Source organism: Bos grunniens, chromosome X, assembly GCF_055505025.1.
Source record: "Bos grunniens cultivar Pamir isolate PY7600 chromosome X, Bosgru_T2T1.0, whole genome shotgun sequence".
Taxonomy (NCBI): Eukaryota; Metazoa; Chordata; class Mammalia; order Artiodactyla; family Bovidae; genus Bos; species Bos grunniens.
In genome coordinates this window covers 44,501,623-44,525,962 of record NC_141194.1, presented here as the reverse complement: position 1 = coordinate 44,525,962, position 24,340 = coordinate 44,501,623, and the positions used below count along the sequence as shown (strand labels likewise).

General features: G+C 38.5%; 1 long non-coding RNA gene across 1 annotated transcript in view; it reads left to right on the top strand.

The window, feature by feature from the left end:
- The first annotated feature begins 482 nt into the window (after positions 1-482).
- Positions 483-24,340, top strand: part of LOC147340237 (uncharacterized) — a 37,494-nt gene continuing 13,636 nt past the window's right edge. Inside the window, exons 1-2 of the long non-coding RNA XR_015158878.1 lie at positions 483-688; positions 4,361-4,431. This is a non-coding gene — a long non-coding RNA (uncharacterized LOC147340237). The remainder of the gene's footprint in view (positions 689-4,360; positions 4,432-24,340) is intronic.

Sequence of the window (24,340 nt, the reverse complement as noted above, 5' to 3'; positions counted from 1 at the left end):
TCCCTAAGACAAAAAGTCAGATCCATTATTCTACTGTGTTGATACAGTGGTGGTACTTGCACACTTGAGAAGAAAACTGAAAACTTGTGCCTTTTGTTTCTTTAGGAAAACAAATGAGATCCATAGTTATCCTTTACTCACTTAAAAAAAATTTTTTTTTGTCGTATAGTCACTTTACAATGTTGTGTTAGTTTCTGCTGTACAGCAAAGTGAATCAGCTATACGTATACAGATACCCTCCCTCCCTTTTGGATTTCCTTCCCATTTAGATCACTACAGAGCATTGAGTAGAAGTCCCTGTGCTATAAGTAGGTTCTCATTAGTTATCTATTTTATACATAGTGTGTGTATGTATATATATATATATATGTATATATATATATATATATATGTCAGTCCCAACCTCCCAATTTATCCCACATCCTCTCCCCACTTGGTAACCATGTTTGTTCTCTATGTCTGTGTATTTCTGCTTTGCAAATATGTTCATCTGTACCATTTTTCTAGATTCCACACATATACACTAATATGATATTTGTTTTCCTCTTTACTTGCTTTTTATTTCAGCTATCTAAACTGCCTCAACTGAGCACTGTTCCAGGTCTTGACAAGGGAGTGGTCCTGCCAGGGAAGGAGTGGGAAGAGAGAAAGGCTGAAAGGCCTGAATTCTAGTGTGGTTTCTGAGACTGTAAGTTTGATCCTCCATTTAGGATGGCAGACTGATCCTTTACTGTGCTTCTCCTTCTCCTTTCCCCAATTCTCCCCTTTGTTTATTTCCTTCTTCTCTTATTTTCCCTGTTCTTTCCCTAGCCTCCTCTTAATCTCTTTCTGAATGTATTACAAGTCCTTTCCCCCTTCTTTCCTTCCCTCCTTTGTTCCTTTCTTCTTTCCTTTCTCAAAATTCCAAGCGGTGCAGCAGTCACAGGCCAAACAAAAGATACTAAACACAAAATAGATAACCAACATGGACTGACTTCATAGCACAGGGAACTATACTCAATATTTTGTAATAACCTATAAGGGAAAAAGATATGAAATAGAATGTTTATATATAACTGAATCACTGTGCTGTAACCTGAAACTAACACAATATTGTAAACCAACTATACTTCAGCTAAAAAAAAGACAATAGACCTTCTACTTCTGTTAACCCTTACACTTTTGCCTACACCAAGCATACCCAGTTGAGTTCTTCGTGCTGGCAGAGAGAACCTTACATTTATTCTTGCTGCATTTCATCCTCTGTGATTCAACTCAATCACCCCAACTTTTCAAGATCTTTTGCAATTCTCTTTTTCTGCTACACAGGATATCTCTTGCCAAGATGGTCATATAGAAATTCAGTGAGTGTAGATAAAAAAAATGTTGGCTAAGGGAGTTCCTTGTGGTCTAGTGGTTAGGATTTGGTGCTTTCACTGCTGTTTCTGGGGTTCAATCCCTGGTCTGGGAACTGAGATCCTGCAAGCCACATGTTGCAGAAAAAAAAAAAAAGTTGGCTAAGATAGGAAAAGGAAAGAGTTTGGGTGGGAGAGAGGGCTAGGGTAGTCTATGGGGTGATCTAGTCTGTGAGCTGTAAATCATTGTACTCCAAAGATATTACTATGAGAGCAAAGAAGATGTGGAAGACGAGGCATGGTTATCCACAGGGGACAACCCACGGGATTGGGTCTGTACATCCCTTTCTCCTGGACCTCCATAAGTTTAAGTTACTTAGAATCTCAGAGTAATTGGACATGGAAATGTTGATGAAAGCTGAGATGATGACCACGAGTTCCCATTTATTAATGTTTATGAGTCCTTATCTTTTTTTTTTTTTTTTAGTTTTTAAAAACTTTGGAAGAAAATTACTGTACGATATTGCATTGTTTTCTGCTGTACAACAATGCAAATCAGCCATAATTATATATATGTTACCTCCCTCTTGAGCCTCCCTCCTCTCCCCCCATCCCACTGTTATAGGCCATCACAGGGCACCAGGCTGGGCTCCCTGTGTTATACAGCAACTTCTCACTAGCTATCTATTTTACACATGAATATATGTAGATGCTATTTTCTCCATTTGTCCCGCTCTTTCCTTCCCCCATGTGCCCCCAAGTCCGTTTTCTTAATGAAGGTAGTTTATTTTCCATCAGCAAGTGGTTTGGACAGAAATTCATCCATGACCCAAAATTTCAGTCCTCCATCTTCTAACTGATCTCTGCACAATTTAGTGCTCTTTTGTTAAGAAGAATGTCTGACTGCAAATAACCTAAGCAACAGGTAAATACCCACTTGCCTAGTAGAGAGGGAAACAGTAAGTAATAATGAAGAGACTAAATGAAGAGTAGAGGTAAAGTTGCTGCTGCTGCTGCTGCTAAGTCGCTTCAGTCGTATCTGACTCTGTGCGACCCCATAGACGGCAGCCCACCAGGCTCCCCCGTCCCTGGGATTCTCCAGGCAAGAACACTGGAGTGGGTTGCCATTTCCTTCTCCAATGCATGAAAGTGAAAAGTGAAAGGGAAGTCGCTCAGTCGTGTCCAACTCCTAGCGACCCCATGGACTGCAGCCTACCAGGCTCCTCCATCCATGGGATTTTCCAGGCAAGAGTACTGGAGTGGGGTGCCATTGCCTTCTCCAGAGGTAAAGTTAGAAAGGCCTAATTTTTGAAAGATTCTGAGATGGAGAAACACTTATTTTTTTGTTACGAACACTTCGGCCCTGGCTTCAAATAGAAATTTTGGAGTTACTCTGAGCAGGAAAATAGACACCTGCAGGTTCTCTGCAAACCTGTTGTCTACATCCTCCTTTCATGATCAATGTGAAAACAATGTGATTATTTATGTTTATTTGTTCTGATTATACTCAGTTATAGGTTATTACAAGATATTGCGGAAAATTCCCCGTGCTGTACAGTAAATGCCTGTTGCTTATCTATTTCATATATTGTAGTTTGTATCTGTTAATTTGTACTCCTAATTTGTACCCCTCGCCTTCCCTCCCTCCTTTGGTAACATAAATTTGTTGAAAACAATAGGATTAAGCCTTTCATTTTCTGATTCCTAAAGCTCTGAGAACCAGAGCATGAGAAATGAGAATAAATTCAATAGAAATTGCCCAATTATTTTACATCTCTTCCTTTTAGGAGTAAAGAGGAAGCATTGCATACATTTATGTTAGCATAAAAAGGGATTTTTAAAAATTTTGTTCCATCTAAATAGAAGCACTGGATTCCTGTTGATCAGCTAGCTTCATCTCAGATTGAGTTTTTCAACCCATAAACCAATTATGGTGATCATTCAATTGATTTAGAATAGAAAAGATTCATATCTCATACTCTATACTTTACATCAGCTTATACATCAAGCACAATGTATCACAGCAGGCATTCCATAGGACAAACATTTTTACAGATGCATAAGTAGGAGAATCCCCTATAAATTTTCATCTTTCTCTAAAAAAATCCTTAAACGTGGATGGGCTTTTGAGGGCGTTTTGTGAGGGGTTTTTTTTTGACACATCACAAAACATCTAACTTATTGTAGATTGTCAACAAATGTTTTTGAAATGATTTGTTATTGTGTTACATAAGGGTCACTTAGTAATAATAACTTCAAGCTAATTAAAAAGCCTAAATATCAGTGCTGCTGATGAGATAATCAGCTTTGGCTAGCACTGTTAATTTAGCAAATGTGGTTCTTTAAAAACACATTTCCTAAACTAACAATTTATAAAAATGAGAGAGTCAGAGAAATGACTACTCAATTCTAGGATAATATCAGAAAAAGAGGCCGAAGGAAAACTGGCCAAAATAAAATGATTACTTCATGTTGCCAGAATAAGAGAGGCTAAAGATAATGTCCTATTCATCTTGTACCTCTCATAATACCTAGCACACAGCCATGTTCAAGTTGACCTCTGATGGATTTATTTTTTGAATCACCAGATTTTTATAAATCAAGCAGTAGTTGGAAGTCATAGACTTTTGGAACTAGAAAAGTTCTTTTAATATAGTAGAAAGAGCACCTGCTTTGAAATTAGAAAAATACACTTTCAAATAGCAAATCTACCACTAATCAGTTCTGTCCTTAGGCAAGTTACTTACACGTTTTGAGGTTCAGTTTCTTCATCTGTAAAATGAGGATATTCTTATGCAAGAATTAGGCAAGATAGCATATGTAAATAGCTTTGCACATTTCCTGGCTCAATAAATGTTAGTTATTATTTCAGTATTATTGTTTTTAAGCATAGATAGAACAGCCTTTTGACAGATGGGAGATAACAGAAATAATAATGATTAATGTTTATTGATATTTGTTATATGCTGGTTACTGTGCTAAGTGGTTTATGAGCCTTATTTCATCTATTTACTTTTTTTTAACAGTTCATCAGGTAAACGAATCCATTAGATGTTTACTCTGACTTTGCAGATAAGGCAACTGAGGCTAATAGAAGGTAAGTAATTTGACTAAATTCACACAGCTGGTGAGTAGCAGTCATCCAATCTGTGTAGGAATAGAAAGTATTAATCTGAGTCCCAAGCTTATAGGGAGACGTTCAAAATCATCCTGATGGATAAAGTCAGAGTCAAGGTTGGCATTCAGAGCTCCTACTTTGCTTCTAAGCTTGTTTCTCCATTTGCCTAATAGGTAAAATAATCCTATCATAAAGGGTTAGGAGATAATGTGGGAATGGGACATAGGCTAGAATTTATGAGGACATAAGGGCACCAAGAAAAGGAGATGAGAGAAAATCAAAGACAAAGCCTTCTGACTTCAGAATTTGGCCTGGAGCCTGCCCTTCAGGCAGGCAAGAAGACTGAAGATCCCTGAGAAGGCAGTTTATTTGTATTCACTCATGCATGCATGCATTTGTTCATTGACTCACCCATCCATCCAACAGTTATTTATTAACCATTTATAAAGTACTCATCTCTTCTAGACATCACAGGTACAATGGTGAGCACAACACAGATAAGGACCCATTCCAGATTTTTGCTTGATGTTGCCAAGATTTGGGGAACCTCATGGAGGCTAAGACATCTGTTAACTGCTGGACCTCTGAGCCAGAAACTAACAGATTCCTGCTACTCCTGCTTGCATCTTTTGCATTTCTGGCTGGTCAACCTGCTGGTCCCATAATGTCTGGGTTTTCTAAGGACCAAAAGAGACAGGTTTGGAAAGGGAAAGTGGCTTACATAATGAAGGAGAAAAACCTCATTAAGCCAACATCAGAGAGGGATGTATACTCAGTAGAACTAATTGCTCTGTTGTGTTTGATGAGTAGTCCATGCTGTAAATTTATGCTAACAATAAATGGTTTAGTGCAAACAAGGTCAAGTCACTTTGCTAGTAAGTGGCTTTGGTTTTACAGTTCTGAATATAGTAACTCAATCAAGTTGTTAAAGGCACTTTATCATAGAAAAGGATAATTTCCAGTTACCACTTTGAAGCTTGGTTTATTTGCCTCTTGAAGACTCTGTGACATTGCCTAAAATCAATTTGCATTTACTACGTGAGAAATAATATACATAGTATCTTTTTATTGGCGAGGCTTATTTTCTGATAGTGGTCAATATGATTCTCTTCTAAGGGAAAATACCAGAATTTTTCCTTTTAAAAATAATAAATCTGTGTTTCATTAATGTTTGAATGAGAGACAAGATAAAATATATACGTTATTAAAACTCAACAGGAACCACAGCTTTGATCTTAGGTCAACTGTCCAATATGGTAGCCATTAGCAATATGTGGTTATTGATATGTGAGCACTTTATATGTGGCTAGACTTAGTACAAGGAAAGAATATATTTCAATATATATTTAATATATATTTTAATATATTTATATTAACAACACATTGAAATGAAAATAATTGGGATATATTATGTTAAATAAGTATATTATTCAAGTTAAATTTAGTTATTTCTTTTTACTTTTGAAAATGTGACTACAGGAAAATTTTAATTTAATAACCTTCCAAAAAAGAAATGCCTGGCCCCAGATGGTCTTACCAGTGAATTCTACCATTCTACCATTTAAGGAAGAAAATACCAGTTCTCCATAATCTCTTCTAAAAAACAGAAAAGAGCAAACACTTCCTAACACATTGTATGAGACCATTATTAGGCTAATAACAAAACCAGATAAAGACATTACAAGAAAGAAAAATTACACCAATATTTCTCATGGGCATAGAAATAAATATCCTCAACAAAATATTAACAAATGAAATATAATAAAGCTTATAAAGAATTATATGCCATAATCAAGTGAGATTTATAAGAGGTATTCAAGGCTGGTTCAACATTCAAAACACAATCAATGTAATCCAGGACAATAGTCTAAAGAGAAAAAAAAACACATAATCATATCAATTGATTTAGAAAAAGCATTTGACAAAGTTCGATACCAATTCACAATTAAAAAAAAAAAAAAAAACACCTCTCAGCAAACTAGGAATAGAGGGGAACGTCCTTAAATAGATTTTTAAAAATCTACCGAAGCCCTATAGCTAATATCATAGTTAATGGTGGAAAAAATGGCACTTTCTCCTAATATCAAGAACAAGGCAAGCGTGTCCTCTCTCACTATTCAGTAAAGTTTTAGTTAATGCTATTAGATGAGAAAAGAAAAGATATACAGACTAGAAAGGAAGAAATAAAACTCTCTACTTACAGATGGCATGATTCACAGAAAATCCCAAAGAATCGACAAAAATTCTTCCAGAACTAGTAAGTGACAAGGTTGCAATACACAAAGGTCAATTGCTTTGCTATATACCAACAATAAATAAATAGAATAAATGGAATTTGAAATGTTAAATAACTACCATTTGTGATAGCATTTAAAATGCAAGTACTTAGGGGTAAATATAATAAAATATATAGAGACCGAGACTTGTATGCAGATAACTACAAAACACTGATTTAAAAAATCAAGGAAGATCTAAATAAATGGAAAAATAACTCATGTTCATGGATTGGAAGACTGGATCCACTTTTCTCTTTCTTGTCCTTCTAGAATCCCTGTTATGTGTAGGTTGGCATGCTTTATATTATTCCATAGATCTCATATGGTGATTTCATTTTTTTCATTTGTCTTTCTGTCTGCTGTTCTGATTGGGTGATTTCCATTACAGATCACTTGTTCATTCTTCTTCATTATTTAGTCTGCTATTCATTGCCTTTTGCTGGTTTTTTATCTAGGCAATTGAGTTGTCTAATTTTGATTGATCCCTCTTTGTAGTTTCTAGTTCCTTGTTCCAGTGACCTGCATTTTTATTGATAATCTTTCTTAATCCCTTCATGAGGAATTAAGTTTCATTAGTTCCTTTAGTCTTAATTCCTTAACCTCCTTTTGAGTCTGGTATACTGGAGAGGTCTGTTTCTTGTTCTTTCAGGAGATTTCTCTTGTTCTTTTAATTAGAAGTAGTTTCTCTGCTTCTTCACTTTCCTTAAATTTCTCTGAGTCTATGATCAGTCTTGCTGCTAAGTCGCTTCAGTCGTGTCCAGCTCTGTGTGACCCCATAGATGGCAGCCCACCAGGCTCCCCTGTTCCTGGGATTCTCCAGGCAAGAACACTGGAGTGGGTTGCCATTTCCTTCTCCAAATTATCAGTCTTGAAGGACTGATTTTATGTGAGAGTATCCCTGTGTAGACTACCTGAGTCCAATATTTTTGGTGTGAGGGCTATTTTTTTTTATATGCATGCCTGCTGTGTCTCTCTACAGGTTGTGCTAGCCATTGTCCCCTTGATGGGGGGTGTGTTTCATGTTGTGGTGACCAGAGCATCCACAGGATATTGGGCAGGACTTCCCTTTTGCTCTGTGGCTGTCACAGCCCTGTTGGGGGCAGGGTCTGCTCCAGTTGTTGAAGTAGAAGCCCCCAGATCTGGTTCTAAGCTGCAATGTGAGGTAGGTGGAACTGCAGCATTCTCACTGGGAAAAGAACCACTGCATATTCCTCCCCAGGGGCTGTCCACCAGGGATGTGGGATTCTGTGATGCCACCCACCATTTGGTGTGAGTGCCCACAAAGTCTGCTGCTGCTGGCACCACCCCCAGACCTGTCCCCCCTCTGGAAGTGCTAATAATCAGCTCAGATGTCAGCCTCAACTCTGGTGAGTGTGAGCTCCCAAAGCCCACCAGAGCCACACTCACTGTGGGAACACTGACAATCAGCAATTTCATGCTCTGCAAATGACAATGTTAAAAGAACAAAAAGACAAGCTGCAGAGTGGGGAAAATATTTTCAGAGCATATAGCTGATAAAGGACTATGATCCAGAATGTTTAAGAACTCTTAAAACTCAACAATAAGAAAATAAACAACCCAATTAAAAATGGGCAAAAGACCTGAATAGACATTTCATCAGTGAGGACATACAAATGGTAAATAAGCATATGAAAAAGTGCTCAACATCATTTGCCATTAGGGAGCTGTGAATTAAAACAACGTTGGGATACAACTACACACCTATTAGAAAGGCTAAAATCTGAAGAACTGACAATACCAATTGATGACCAGAATGGAAAAGCAATGGGAATTTTCATTCATTGTTAGTGGAAATGCAAAATAACGCAGTCTCTTTGGAAGACAATTTGGCAGTTTCTTACAAAACTAAGTCTAATATTCTCATATGATCAGCAGTCTAATAACTATTTACCTAAATAATTGACAACATATAACACAAAAACTTGCATGCAAATGCTTATAAGATCTCTATTCATCATTGCCAATCCTGGAAACAACTAGATATCTTTCAATAGGTGGATGAATAAACAAGCAAATATTTATATAATGAAATTTTATTCAGTGATAAAATAAATTATCAAGCCACAAAAAGACATGGGTGAATCTTATGTGCAAATTACTACATGAAGGAAGCCTGTCTGAAAAGACTACACATTGTGGGATTTTAATTTTATGATGTTTTGAAAAAAGAAAAGCTACAAAAACAATAAACAGGTCAGTGGTTGCTAAAGTTTGGGGTTGGGGAGGAGGGTTGTATAGGTGAAGCACAGGAGATAGTTTTATTCAGTAAGTCTATTCTCTGTGATGATGTAACGGTGAATATGACATTAAGTATTTGTCAAGTCCCATAGAACAAATACAAAGAGTGAACCTTAATGTATGCAAGTTTTAAAAAATCATTTAGAAAGTTGGAGGATTCCAGAGTGGAATGTAGAATGTGACAAAACAGTCTAACTGTATTACAGGTGTATAAAATAACCTCACTGAAGGGGGTGGGGGAATAAGGCACTGACCTAAGTAACTTTGGAAATGAGTGGAGTTGTAAGGCTGAAAGCAAAAGGAACTCTACCTAAGGACTACTCTAGTTGATAAAGCTTTCCCCATGGGCATATGGGGTAATCAACAGCTACTCTTGTTGTTCAGTGGCTAAGTCATGTCCAACTTTTTGTGACCCCATGGACTGCAACACATCAGACTTTCCTGTCCTTCACCATCTCCCAGAGCTTGCTCAAACTCATGTCCATTGAGTCAGTGATGCCATCCAACCATTTCGACCTCTGTCGTCCCCTTTTCCTCTTGCCCTCAATCTTTTCCAGCATCAGGGTCTTTTCCAATGAGTCTGGAAGTCCAATGAGACCAAGAAGGACGGGTCATGGTGGAGAGTTCTGACAAAATGTTGGCCCACTGGAGAAGGGAATGGCAAACCACTTCAGTATTCTTGCCTTGAGAACTCCATGAACTCCATGAACAGTGTCAAAAAGGCAAAAAGCTAAACAGCTATAAGGACATGTAAACATGTATACTGGAATAAACAACTAAGTAAATGGATGATGGATAATGGGTGCCAATTCTCACTGTTGGAATAAGAGATTACAAGATAAGCAAGAGGAAGAGGCTAGAATGAATTGGTGATATCAGTATGAGTTCATGACTAGCTTAATATATAGATAACTACATATAGGAATGTTTGTAGATTTACATATACATAATGGTTTGTATACACACATATATCTTCTTGCTCCATCAGCTGAGAGGACCTAGAAACAATGACACTCCAATACCTAGTACTCAGATCTTGTTTTTTATACTGTTCTTCAAAAAAAACAAATAAAGGCCCCTTGGAGAGATGGCAGATTTTAGGAGGTGGAGGGCAAGAAATATACAAGATGAGCCTGGAGCATTTCATAGTACCTGAAAATAAGGAAATACAACCAAATAAATAAACCACAGTAGTTGACATATGACAAGGGATACAGGAACTAGCTGACTGTTGTTGTTCAGTCACTCAGTCCTTTCTGACTCCTTGTGATCCCATGGACTGAAGCACACCAGGCTTCCCTGTCCTTCACCATCTCCCAGAGCTTGCTTAAATTCATGTCCATTGAGTCGGTGATGTCATCCAACCATCTCGTCCTCTGTCGTCCACTTCTGCTCCTGCCTTCAATCTTTCCCAACATCAGGGTCTTTTCCAATGAGTCGGCTCTTCACATCAGGTGGCCAAAGTATTGGAGCTTCAGCTTCAGCATCAGTCCTTCCAATGAATATTCAGCACTCATTTCTTTTAGGATGGATTCATTGGATCTCCTTACTGCGCAAGGGACTCTCAAGAATCTTCTCCAACACCACAGCTCAAAAGCATCAATTCTTCAGTGCTCAGCCTTCTTTATGGTCCAACTCTCACATCAATGCATGACTACTGGAAAAAACATAGCTTTGACTGTATGGATCTTTGTTGGCAAAGTAATGTCTCTGCTTTTTAATACGCTGTCTAGGTTGGTCATAACTTTTCTTCCAAGGATCAAGCGTCTTTTAATTTCATGGCTGCAGTGACCATCTGCAGTGATTTGGGAGCCCCCCAAAATAAAGTTTGTCACTGTTTTTGTTGTTTCCCCATCTATTTGTCAAAAAGTGATGGGACTAGATGCCATGATCTTAATTTTTTGAGTGTTGAGTTTTAAGCCAGCTTTTTCACTCTCCTCTTTCACCTTCATCAAGAGGCTCTTTAGTTCCTCTTCACTTTCTGCCATAAGGGTGGTGTCATCTGCATATCTGAGGTTATCAATATTTCTCCCAGCAATCTTGATTCCAGCTTGTGCTTCATCCAGCCCCATATTTCGCATGATGTACTCTGCATATAAGTTAAATAAGCAGGGTGACAATATACAGCCTTGACGAACTCCTTTTCCTATTTGGAACCAGTCTGTTGTTCCATGTCTGGTTCTAGGTGCTGCTTTTTGACCTGCATACAGGTTTCTCAGGAGATGGGTGAGATGGTCTGATATTCCCATCTTTTTAAGAATTTTCTGACTGAAAGGATTATTAATGGTCAAACCTGGGGCAATTTAAACAACAAAATAAATAAAGTAGTATTGGATTATAACCCAAAGAGTAAAATAAATATTCATGAGTCCACACTGAATGGCTGCGATCCAAAAGTCTACAGGCAATAAATGCTGGAGAGGATGTGGAGAAAAGGGAACCCTCTTATACTGTTGGTGGGAACACAAACTAGTACAGCCACTATGGAGAACAGTGTGGAGATTCCTTAAAAAACTGGAAATAGAACTGCCTTATGATCCAGCAATCCCACTGCTGGGCATACACACTGAGGAAACCAGAATTGAAAGAGACACGTGTACCCCAATGTTTATCGCAGCACTGTTTATAATAGCCAGGACATGGAAGCAACCAAATGTCCATCAGCAGATGAATGGATAAGAAAGCTGTGGCACATATACACAATGGAGTATTACTCAGCCATTAAAAAGAGTACATTTGAATCAGTTCTAATGAGGTGGATGAAACTGGAGCCTATTATACAGAGTGAAGTAAGCCAGAAAGAAAAACACCAATACAGTATACTAACACATATATATGGAATTTAGAAAGATGGTAACAATAACCCTGTATACAAGACAGCAAAAGAGACACTGATGTATAAAACAGTCTTATGGACTCTGTGGGAGAGGGAGAGGGTGGGATGAATTGGGAGAATGGCATTGAAATATGTATAATATCATATATGAAATGAGTCGCCAGTCCAGGTTTGATGCATGATACTAGATGCTTGGGGCTGGTGCACTGGGACAACCCAGAGGGATGGTATGGGGAGGGAGGAGGGAGGAGGGTTCAGGATGGGGAACACATGTATACCTGTGGCAGATTCATTTTGATATATGGCAAAACCAATACAATATTCTAAAGTTAAATAAAATTAAATTTAAAAAAAGAAAAGAAATAAATGAATAAATACATGGGGGGAAAGAGACAAAGTTCCTATATAGAACAATTCCAAATATTTTATATAGATACTGTCTTTAAAGGAGGTGGAGCTTAACTCCTCAACTCTTGAGTATGTAGTGATTTGCTTTCAAAGAGTACAGTATGCAGAGGGAGAAACAAAAGGGTAACTGTACAGTGGAGAAACCCAACAAACATCAAGGTTAACATCAACAGTGACAAGCCACATTAATGGTATAGACTTTTGATATGATGTGATGAGAATGGCACTTTACCTTTTGTGGTCTTCCTACCCAAATCCCATAATCGCAGTCTAATTATAAGAAAAACATCAAATAAATCCCAGTTGATGGACATTCTACAAAATATCTGACCAGTACTCCTCAAAACTGTCAAACAGCATCAAAAACAGAGAAGTCTAAGAAATTGTCACAGCTGAGAGGTGTCTAAAGAGACACAGTAATTAAATGTAATATTGTGTTCTGGATAGATCCTAGAACAATAAAAGGACACTAGTGGAAAGTTAAGATAATCTGAATAAAGTATGGGCTTTTGTTAAAATAATATATAATATATTGATTCATTAATGATAACAAATGCACCATTCTAATGTAAGTGAAGTGAAGTAAAGTCGTTCAGTCATGTCTGACTCTTTGCGACCCTGTGGACTCTAGCCTATCAGGCTCCTCTGTCCATGGGATTTTCCAGGCAAGGGCACTGGAGTGGGTTGCCATTTCCTTCTCCAGGGGATCTTCCCAAATCAGGGATTGAACTCAGGTCTCCTGCATTGTAGGTAGAGGCTCTACCATCTGGGCCACTAGGGAAGTCTATGCTAGGGAAGAATATATTCGTATTCTAATGTAAGATACTAAGAATAGGGGAAAATGGGTTTGAGGCGAATGGGAATTCTCTGTACCATTTTTACCATAATTTTGTTAATTTAAAACTGTTCAAAAATAAAGATACCTTTTTAAAGTATTTTGAGCCTATATATTCCCATAGAAGTTTTTATTTTCATTTTTTACTAACCTTGAGAAGTTTCAAAGCAATCCAAAGCTTCTACAGCTCTTTTCTCCTGTTACCTGCCATTGGTTCAGTTCAGTTCAGTTCAGTCGCTCAGTTATGTCCGACTCGTTGAGACCCCATGAACCACAGTATGCCAGGCCTCTCTGTCCATCACCAACTCCCAGAGTCCACCCAAACCCATGTCCATTGAGTTGGTGACGCCATCCAACCATCTCATCTTCTGTCATCCCCTTCTCCTCCTGCCCTCAATCTTTCCCAGCATCAGGGTCTTTTCAAATGAGTTAGCTCTCTGCATCGGGTGGCCAAAGTATTGGAGTTTCACCTTCAACATCAGTCCTTCCAATGAACACCCAGGACTCATCTCCTTTAGGATGGACTGGTTGGATCTCCTTGCAGTCCAAGGGACTCTCAAGAGTCTTCTCCAACACCACAGTTCAAAAGCATCAATTCTTCGGTGCTCAGCTTTCTTTATAGTCCAACTCTCACATCCACATATGACTACTGGAAAAACCATAGCCTTGACTAAATGGACCTTTGTTGGCAAAGTAATGTCTCTGCTTTTTAATATGCTATCTAGGTTGGTCATAACTTTCCTTCCAAGGAGCAAGCGTCTTTTAATTTCATGGCTGTAATCACCATCCGCAGTGATTTTGGAGCCCAAAAAAATAAAGTCTGACACTGTTTCCACTGTTTCCCCATCTATTTCCCATGAAGTGATGGGACCGGATGCCATGATCTTAGTTTTCTGAAGGTTGAGCTTTAAGCCAACTTTTTCACTCTCTTCTTTCACGTTCATCAAGAGGCTCTTTAGATCTTCTTCACTTTCTGCCACTGGTAAGCAAAGAGAAATGGGAATTCCGTTGGGGATTGTCATTTTCTCTGAATCAAGCATTTGAATCATAAAATTTGACTTTGTGCTTGATGTATTTTAGTCTTCCAGGATCTCTTTCTTTGATAGCAGGAGGCTGAAACTCTTACATTTCCTATTACTCATAAACCCTCACAGCTGAGGGCTCCTGTCCATTCCTCAGAGCCGTTTCTTAGAAGGATGGAAGGAAAGAAGGATGGAAGAGCTAAAGAAAGATTTTATTATCTTGAGTAAGTACTAATTGCCGTAATGCTAAGCATCTTAGACATACTTAGCTGTGGATTATGGATTAAAATTACCCTGCTTTATTTTTTCTAGCAAGCACAGTGTTACTAATAAGGTTCACAGAGTTTGCCTTTTTCTATCAGGAAGTAAAAGGAACTTGGAGCTCATTAACTAGTTGGATCTTTTAGACATAATGCTCAGAGGAAGGAAATGTGAGAGAGCTGTAGGGATTTGGGGAGGCGTTTACAATTTACAGCTCAATGAGATGCAAAAATATTCATTGTTAATAGCATCTGCTGGGAGTTCAGCAATCCCAAAAGGAAAAGGAGTATTGACTCATTGGTCTATAGAAGCCACCTGCCTGTTTCTTAAATTGTTTTGAAGGAGCTAGTAAGTGCCCCATGAATACATCCTGGCACCTGCACAGCAATATCCTGGGTGAGCTGTTAAATAGAATATGAAAGTGGTCAAACTCACACTTTGTTTTTTTAAAGTTATGTATGATGGACAAATGAAATGAAAGGGACATCTGAGTGAAAGAAGAAAAGTGTGACTTTATTTTAACAGAGTTGAGTTAATGTAAACTCACATGAGACTAGTCTTTAAACTCAGTTTAGCTCATTGCATCCCACCATCTTCCTACTCTAACTTTTCCCTTCCTAACATCTGCCACCAGCATCACAAGTGTTCCAAACTTACAGGGAAAGCTGGAAGCTTCTTCAGTGTGCCAAAAAGTAACAAAGTAACTGTGGATTATGTGGTCCTGGAATCATGTTCTTTCACTGCCCTACTGCTGGATGATGCTCTTATCCTTCATGAAGTCTGCCAGGGCTGCCCTTAGAAGGTGCACATTAAGTCACAGTATCAGAATAATGATAGTGAACACGATTAGCATTTACTATGTGCCAGGTTCTTTTCTGGGCACTTTTCATAGATTACCTCATTGTAATCAAGTTCATTCCTCTGTGAGGTACATGTAGTTTTCTTTTTCCCATTGTTTAGATGAGGAAACTGAAGCACACAGGCTGTTTTTGAGATTTTTTTTTTTACATGTTGATGCCTTACCTGTGCCACACAAGCCCCCAAAACTCTTAGATTTGTCCTAAAGGAAGGTAATTTCCTTCATTTATGGGTGTTTGCCTCTCCCTCTCCACTGCTTCTCTTTCTAAAGATGGTATTTCTGACCTGCGAAGCCTTGACATGCCTGTCTCCTGAAATCCTTTTCCTTTCCATGTAAAGATGAGTGGGGTCCTTTTTGGCATCAGTGCCTAGCATTTCCAACCATCTGCGTGTGCCTACATCCTTCTTGCTCTGAAAGCTGTCTACACATCAATCTTTCTCCTCAACACCTCTTGCCTTAGCTCTCCTGACAGACCTGCTTTGCCTTCACTCTCTCTTTCCATCCATTTCTAGGTGACCAGCATCACCACAGAACTCCAAATCCTTGGAACTAACTTCATTTAGCACGGTAGGTTCTCCTTTTTCCTTTCTGGTCTTCCCATTTGGAAGAGGAAAGTCTTTTTTATGTCTTTAATATTGCTGCTTTCTGGCCTCTGAGACCTTGATATTTCGCCTCTGCAACCAGTTCCTAACTGTGCTGAAACATCACTTAAATTGTCTCTATGTAATAGCAAGAAGAGATAAGAAAGCCTTCTTCAGAGATCAATGCAAAGAAATAGAGGAAAACAACAGAATGGGAAAGACTAGAGATCTCTTTAAGAAAATCAGAAATACCAAAGGAACATTTCATGCAAAGATGGGCTCGATAAAGGACAGAAATGGTATGGACCTAACAGAAGCAGAAGATATTAAGAAGAGATGGCAAGAATACACAGAAGGACTGTACAAAAAAGATCTTCATGACTCAGATAATCATGATGGTGTGATCACTGACCTAGAGCCAGACATCCTGGAATGTGAAGTCAAGTGGGCCTTAGAAAGCATGACTACGAACAAAGCTAGTGGAGGTGATGGAATTCCAGTTGAGCTATTCCAAATCCTGAAAGATGATGCTGTGAAATTGTTGCACTCAATATGCCAACAAATTTGGAAAACTCAGCAGTGGCCACAGGACTGGAAAAGGTCAGTTTTCATTCCAATCCCAAAGAAAGGCAATGCCAAAGAATGCTCAAACTACCACACAATTGCACTCATCTCACATGCTAGTAAAGTAATGCTCAAAATTCTCCAAGTCAGGATTCAGCAATATGTAAACCGTGAACTTCCTGATGTTCAAGCTGGTTTTAGAAAAGACAGAGGAACCAGAGATCAAATTGCCAACACCGGCTGGATCATGGAAAAAGCAAGAGAGTTCCAGAAAAACATCTATTTCTGCTTTATTGACTATGCCAAAGCCTTTGACTGTGTGGATCATAATAAACTGTGGAAAATTCTGAAAGAGATGGGAATACCAGACCACCTGACCTGCCTCTTGAGAAATTTGTATGCAGGTGAGGAAGCCACAGTTAGAACTGGACATGGAACAACAGACTGGTTCCAAATAGGAAAAGGAGTTCGTCAAGGCTGTATATTGTCACCCTGTTTATTTAACTTCTATGCAGAGTACATCATGAGAAACGCTGGACTGGAAGAAACACAAGCTGGAATCAAGATTGCCGGGAGAAATATCAATAATCTCAGATATGCAGATGACACCACCCTTATGGCATACAGTGAAGAGGAACTCAAAAGCTTCTTGATGAAAGTGAAAGTGGAGAGTGAAAAAGTTGACTTAAAGCTCAAATGCAGAAAACGAAGATCACGGCATCCGGTCCCACCACTTCATGGGAAATAGATGGGGAAACAGTGGAAACAGTGTCAGACTTTATTTTTCTGGGCTCCAAAATCACTGCAGATAGTGACTGCAGCCATGAAATTAAAAGATGCTTACTCCTTGGAAGGAAAGTTATGACCAACCTAGATAGCATATTCAAAAGCAGAGACATTACTTTGCCAACAAAGGTCCATCTAGTCAAGGCTATGGTTTTTCCTGTGGTCATGTATGGATGTGAGAGTTGGACTGTGAAGAAGGCTGAGCACCAAAGAATTGATGCTTTTGAACTGTGGTGTTGGAGAAGACTCTTGAGAGTCCCTTAGACTGCAAGGAGATCCAACCAGTCCATTCTGAAGGAGATCAGCCCTGGGTGTTCTTTGGAAGGAATGATGCTAAAGCTGAAACTCCAGTACTTTGGGCACCTCATGTGAAGAGTTGACTCATTGGAAAAGACTCTGATGCTGGGAGGAATTGGGGGCAAGAGGAGAAGGGGACGTCAGAGGATGAGATGGCTGGATGGCATCACTGACTCGTTGGATGTGAGTCTGAGTGAAGTCCGGGAATTGGTGATGGACAGGGAGGCCTGGCTTGCTGTGATTCATGGGGTCGCAAAGAGTCGGACACGACTGAGCGACTTATCTGATCTGATCTGATCTGATTGATTACATTTCTTCCTGTTTAGGGATGCTGCACTATATTTCTGTTTAGGCTCACTAACACCTTTGGATAACAGAGAACCAAAGGAGTCTGAGTTACAGACATTATATAGTGTGATAAATATGGCTACATAGGCAGTCATAATATATAAATATATCAAAATGACATTCTATATACCTTTTCCTGTGGTCATGTATGGATGTGAGAGTTGGACTGTGAAGAAGACTGAGCGCCAAAGAATTGATGCTTTTGAACTGTGGTATTGGAGAAGACTGTTGAGAGTCCCTTGGACTGTAAGGAGATCCAACCAGTCCATTCTGAAGGAGATCAGCCCTGGGATTTCTTTGGAAGGAATGATGCTAAAGCTGAAACTCCAGTACTTTGGCCACCTCATGCAAAGAGTTGACTCATTGGAAAAGACTCTGATGCTGGGAGGGACTGGGGGCAGGAGGAGAAGGGGATGGCTGGGAGGGACTGGGGGCAGGAGGAGAAGGGGACGACATAGGATGAGATGGCTGGAGATGGCTGGATGGCATCACTGACTCGATGGACGTGAGTCTGAGTGAACTCCGGGAGTTGGTGATAGACAGGGAGGCCTGGCGTGCTGCGATTCATGGGGTCGCAAAAGTTGGACACGACTGAGTGACTGAACTGAACTGAACTGAACTGATACCTTAAAGTAACACAATGTTACACATCAAATTTATTCAATAAGAATAATAATGTGCTACTAAAGCACTCCTTTTGTTGCTTATATATCTTAAACATAAGTATTAATAAATTCTAATCTAGAGTATATTTTTTAAATATTTATTTATTTATTTATTTCTGGCTGTGCTGGGTCTTTGTTGCTGCACAGAGTCTTTCTCTAGTTGTGGCAAGTGGGGGCTACTCTCTAGGTGTGGTGTGCAGGCTTCTCATTGCATTGGCTTCTCTGTTGCAGAGCACGGGCCCTAGGCATGTGGGCTTCAGTAGTTGTAGCACGTAGGCTCAGTAGTTGTAGTGCACAGGCTTAGTTGCCCATGGCATGAGGGATCTTCCTCTACCAGGGATCAAACCTGTTTCCCCAGCATTGGCAGGAGGATTCTTAACCACTGGACCACCAGGGAAGCCCTAACCTAGTGTATATTAACAAAAAATGTTCTGAAAGCACATACTGTGTTCAGAAACTTTACTGCTCTTGGGAGAAGTAATACAGGATACACAAAGATGTATTTAACAATATCAGTAAGGACTATATTCATAGTGAAGTAAAATAACTCAAACATGATGCTTAGGTGACTCAATACCAATTAATACTATTTATCAAGTGTTCTGGAATATGTAAAATATTGGATTGGTCAAAATCATGCTAGCACAAAACCCATTTAACGAGAACAGTTATTTTTCATCCTATATGAAGTATAAAATACTTACTTGAGAATGCTATTTGCAATCAGCTTACTAATGAAGAGTTGTAAATTATTTCCTGTTTTGACAGCAGGAAAGGGTTTTTAACAAGAAGCAGAAATGAAGAACAAAAATGTATATATTGAATATTCAAAGTTATTGAGAAGAAGGTAAGGGAGTCACTGGGAGGGAAGAAAGGGAGAAAACTTGCTCAGATTTCTTAGGGTTACCTAAGATTTTCCTGATTCTGCTGAACCACTGAAGCAACTATCCTTTCTTAAACTCTTGCTGCGTGATAGATATTTTGTTACTTATATTTTCTATAACTCAACAGCAAGCCTATATTATTGGTGAGATTATCAATGTCCAAAGTTAGGTAACCTGACCAGAGACCAAAACTAGCAGGTGGCAGAACTGGGATTCAACCTCATGCTCAGCTCACTCTCATACCCTTGTCTCTTACCTATTCAGCAGAGCTACTTGTGTGCACTACTCATCAGCACATTCATGCTGCAGAGAAGGGGATGCTATTGACATGCGGCTGTGAATACACGAGTAATTTCTATTATTTACGGGGATGGATCTTGTATTAAAACATTTATTTCATAAAAGTAATGTATGTCTGAGATCTAAAAATCAGAAACATGCAAACAAACAGAAAACAAAGAAATGTAGACTCTTCCACTAGCACTTCTATATAAAGCCAGCCAATCTTGGCATCATCATATCTATTCTTTTTTTTTTTTCATATCTATTCTTATAGCACATAAGCATGTATAAATCAAAGGATACAGGCATTTTTAAGGCTTTATTTATGCACTGCCATATTGCCAGAATAATTGTTTCAGCATAGTATACAATATTAAAATGAAACTTCATTATTAGAAATTTGTTAATTGAAGTGTCATGGAATGAGAGTCAAGCTTCTGCAACATCTCTGAAATTTCCATCTAGAGAAAGCTCCAAGATTTATCATTTAATTTTTTTTTGCTGAAATAACAACTAGTTAGCGTTTATAATGATGGAAAGTACCACCTTCATAATGGTGATAATGACATTGGGAAAAAAAGATTATATTTACTTCCCTGGTGCTCAGCAGTAAAAAGTCTGACTGCCAATGCAGGAGATTCAGGTCTGATCCCTGGGTTGGGAAGATCCCCCGGAGGAGGAACTGGCAACCCACTCCAGTATTCTTGCCTGGGAAATCCCATGGACAGAGGAAACTGGAGGGCTACAGTCCATCAGGTTGCAAAGAGTCAGACACAACAGTGACTACATAACAACAATATTTACCAAGAGATATCAAAAACGTGTGAAGAATAATTTAAATCACTTTGAAGTACACCAAGGCAATGATTGGAAAAGCAAGCCATGTTCTTGGATGGGAAGACTCAATTTTCAAAAGCCGTAAATTCTAAGTTTATTCATAAATTCAATGTAATAGCAATATGAATTGCAGTAGATATTATTAACTTATTTAATTTTGATGATGTGGGTAGGAAGAAAAAGTCACTCTAAAACTCATATGGAAAAGTAAATAACAATAATAAGGAAATTTTAGAAATGAGGGTAAAACCATTTCTGTCAGTCAGTAAAACATTTTATAGGCCCTCAACAAAGTGATATTAGTACATAAATATTAAGGCGGTCAATTTAAACAGAAAAGAAAATACACTAAACTGATATACATACAATATTTTATGATATAGGTAGCCTCTCAGATCAGTGCTGAAAAGATAGATATTTGACATATTGTTTTGGAAAATCTAACTGTCTGAAAAATAGTAACTTTGACTCTCTCTCACACCATCTACCAAGATAAATTCCAAGTAGATCAAAGATATAAATCAAACCTTATAAGTGCTCGAAGAAAACATGGAGAAATTACTTGATTACCTCAAAGTGGGGAGGGTCTTTTAAATTTCAAAATTCAGTGACTATACCATTAAAAATGGATAAATTTGATTTATGGACAAACTACCTAAAACATAAAAGTTTCTGCTTAAAAAAAATCATCAAATCAAAAGACATGAAAAAACTAAGAAGAAAAGTACAATTTATAATAAAAATAGCTCACACAGCTCAATATTTTTTAAAAAACCTAATCAAAAAATGGACAGAAGACCTAAACAGACATTTCTCCAAAGACACAGGCACTCAACATCACTAAAAGATGCTCAACATCGCTAATTATTAGAGAAATGCACATCAAAACTACAATGAGATATCACCTCACACTGGTCAAAATGTACATCATCAAGAAGTCTACAAATAAATGCTGAAGAGGGTCATCATGAGAAAGTTTATAAGTAATAAATACTAAAGAAGGTGTAGAAGAAAGGGAATCTTCCTACACTGTTGGCAAGAATGAAAATTGGTGAGGCTGTTAGCAAGAACAGTATGGAAGTTCCTTTAAAAACTCAAAATAAAGTTGTCATGTGATCCAGCAATCCCACTCCTGGACATGTATCTAGAAAAGACAAAAACTTTAATTCAAAAAGATACATCCACCCCAATGTTTTTGTTTTTGTTTTGTTTTGTTTTAAATTTTATTTTATTTTTAAACTTTACAATATTTTATTAGTTTTGCCAAATATCAAAATGAATCCGCCACAGGTATACATGTGTTCCCCATCCTGAACCCTCCTCCCTCCTCCCTCCCCGTACCCTCCCTCTGGGTCGTCCCAGTGCACCAGCCCCAAGCATCCAGTATCGTGCATCGAACCTGGACTGGCAACTCGTTTCATACATGATATTATACATGTTTCAATGCCATTCTCCCAAATCTTCCCACCCTGTTCCTCTCCCACAGAGTCCATAAGACTGATCTATATATCAATGTCTCTTTTGCTGTCTCGTACACAGGGTTATGTTTTTGAAAGTGAAAGTGTTAGTCACTCACTTGTGTCCAGCTCTCTGCAACCCCGAGGACTGTAGCCTGTCAGGCTCCTCTGTCCATGGGATTTCCCAGGCAAGAATACTGGAATGGGTTACCATTTCCTTCTCCAGGGGATCTTCCCAGCCCAGGGATCAAACCTAGATCTCCTGCAATCCAGTAGGTTTCCTTACCTGGAATCTGGGAACCTGGAACCTGGGAGGCCCCAAAGTTCATAACAGCACTATTTACAAGAGCCAAGTCATAGAGACATAAGAGTCATGTGTTCGATTCCTGGGTCGGGAAGATCCTGGAGAAGGGCATGGCAACCCACTCCAGTATTCTCACCTGGAGAACCCCATGTTGTTGTTGTTCAGTCCCTGAGTCATGTCCCATCCTTTGCAACTGCATGGACTGCAGCTCGCCAGGCTATCCTGTCCTTCATTATCTTCCAGAGTTTGCTCAAATACATGTCCATTGAGTCAGTCATGTATCTAACCATCTATCTGCTGCCATTCTCTTCTCCTTTTGCCTTCACTTTTTCCTAGCATCAGGGCCTTTTCCAATGAGTCAGCTCTTCCCATCAGGTGGCCAAAGTATTGGAGCTTCAGCATCAGTCCTTCCAATGAATATTCAGGGTTGATTGCCTTTAAGATTGACAAGTTTGATCTCCTTGCAGTCCAGGGGACTCTTAAGAGTCTTCTCCAGCACCACAAATCAAAAGCATCAGTTCTTCAGTGCTTAGCCTTCTTTATGGTCCAACTCTCACATCTGTACATGACTACTAGAAAAATCATAGCTTTGACTATATGGACCTTTGTGGACAAAATGATGTCCCTCCTTTCTAATATGTTGTCTAGGTTTGTCATAGCTTTTCTCCCAAGGAGGGAGTGTCTTTTAATTTCATGGCTAGAGTCAGTATCCACAGTGATTTTGGACCCAAGAAAATAAAATCCGCCACTGCTTCCACTTTTCCCTCTTCCATTTGCCATGAAGTGATGAGACTGGATGCTGTGATCTTAGTCTTTTTAATGCTGAGCTTTAAACCAGCTTAATATTCACTTGTGTGTGTATATATATACACACATATATATACAAATCTTTATATATATACACACACACATATACAGTGGAACATTACTCAGCCATAAAAAATAATGAAATAATGCCATATGCGGCAACATGGATGGACCTAGAGTTTATCATACTAACTGAAGTAAGTCAGACAAAGATGAATATAATATCACTTATATGTAGAGTCTAAAAATTATACAAATGAACTTATTTACAAAACAGAAATACACTCACAGACAGAAAACAAACTTATGGTTACCAAAGTGGGGGAGAGAGAGATAAATTAGGAGTTTGGGATTAACAGATACATAATACTACATATAAAATAGATAAACAACAAGGACTTACTATATAGCACAGGGAACTATATTCAATAACTTGTAATAACCTATAAAGGAAAAGAATCTGAAAGAGAATATATATATATATATATATATATATATATATATGACTTTGCTGTACACCTGAAACTAACACATTGTAAATCAAGTATATTTCAATTAAAAAGTGCAGTTAATGTCACAAAGGGTTAATTCCTCACTTTAATTTTTCATTTTAGTCTCTCAAACAGCCCCTACTCCACTGAAGATCAGGTATATAAAGCATATATAGAAGCAACAAAACAAAAATTTGGAGCTATTTAGGAAGGCAAAATAACATATGATTAGACAATCATTTGGCATACAAATCCAGTATTTTATCCAAATAAAGCATATTAACCAAACCAACAACTTTGAAGAGCACTTAACAAGGACACAAAATAACTTCTTTCTTTCTATAAACATTAAATATTTCAATTCTAAATAACCCTGTTCCCAATGTGGTTGTGGCTTTCCTTTATCCTGGCTCTCTCACCTAGAATTATGTTAAACATGAAAGACCTTCAGACATACCCAGAATTGGCTAAATTCTAGGTTGTAATTTATTCTTGTGGACAGAGCCTGAAACTGACCATATATTCTCACTCTACTGCTTTAAGGCCCATTTTTTTGTACCTCAAGTAGTCTTGGAAGTTTGAGAGTGACTTGTGTGAGCCTGGAGCTAGGTTCAAGCTGGTCAATGGGCAGTAACAGCTACAGCCTCCCCAGGGAACCCCTTGCCTTCACACTGCTGCAGCCTGGTTGTTTCCCCAAATCATTCTGAAATGGTCATGGAGCAGGAATCCTTAACTGGTCCCAAGTGGTAAAGGACCATAAGATTCAGGCTATGCTCTGAAAAACCTTACCACAACTAGGATTATAAGTCACTTCAGCTGCCAATTGGAG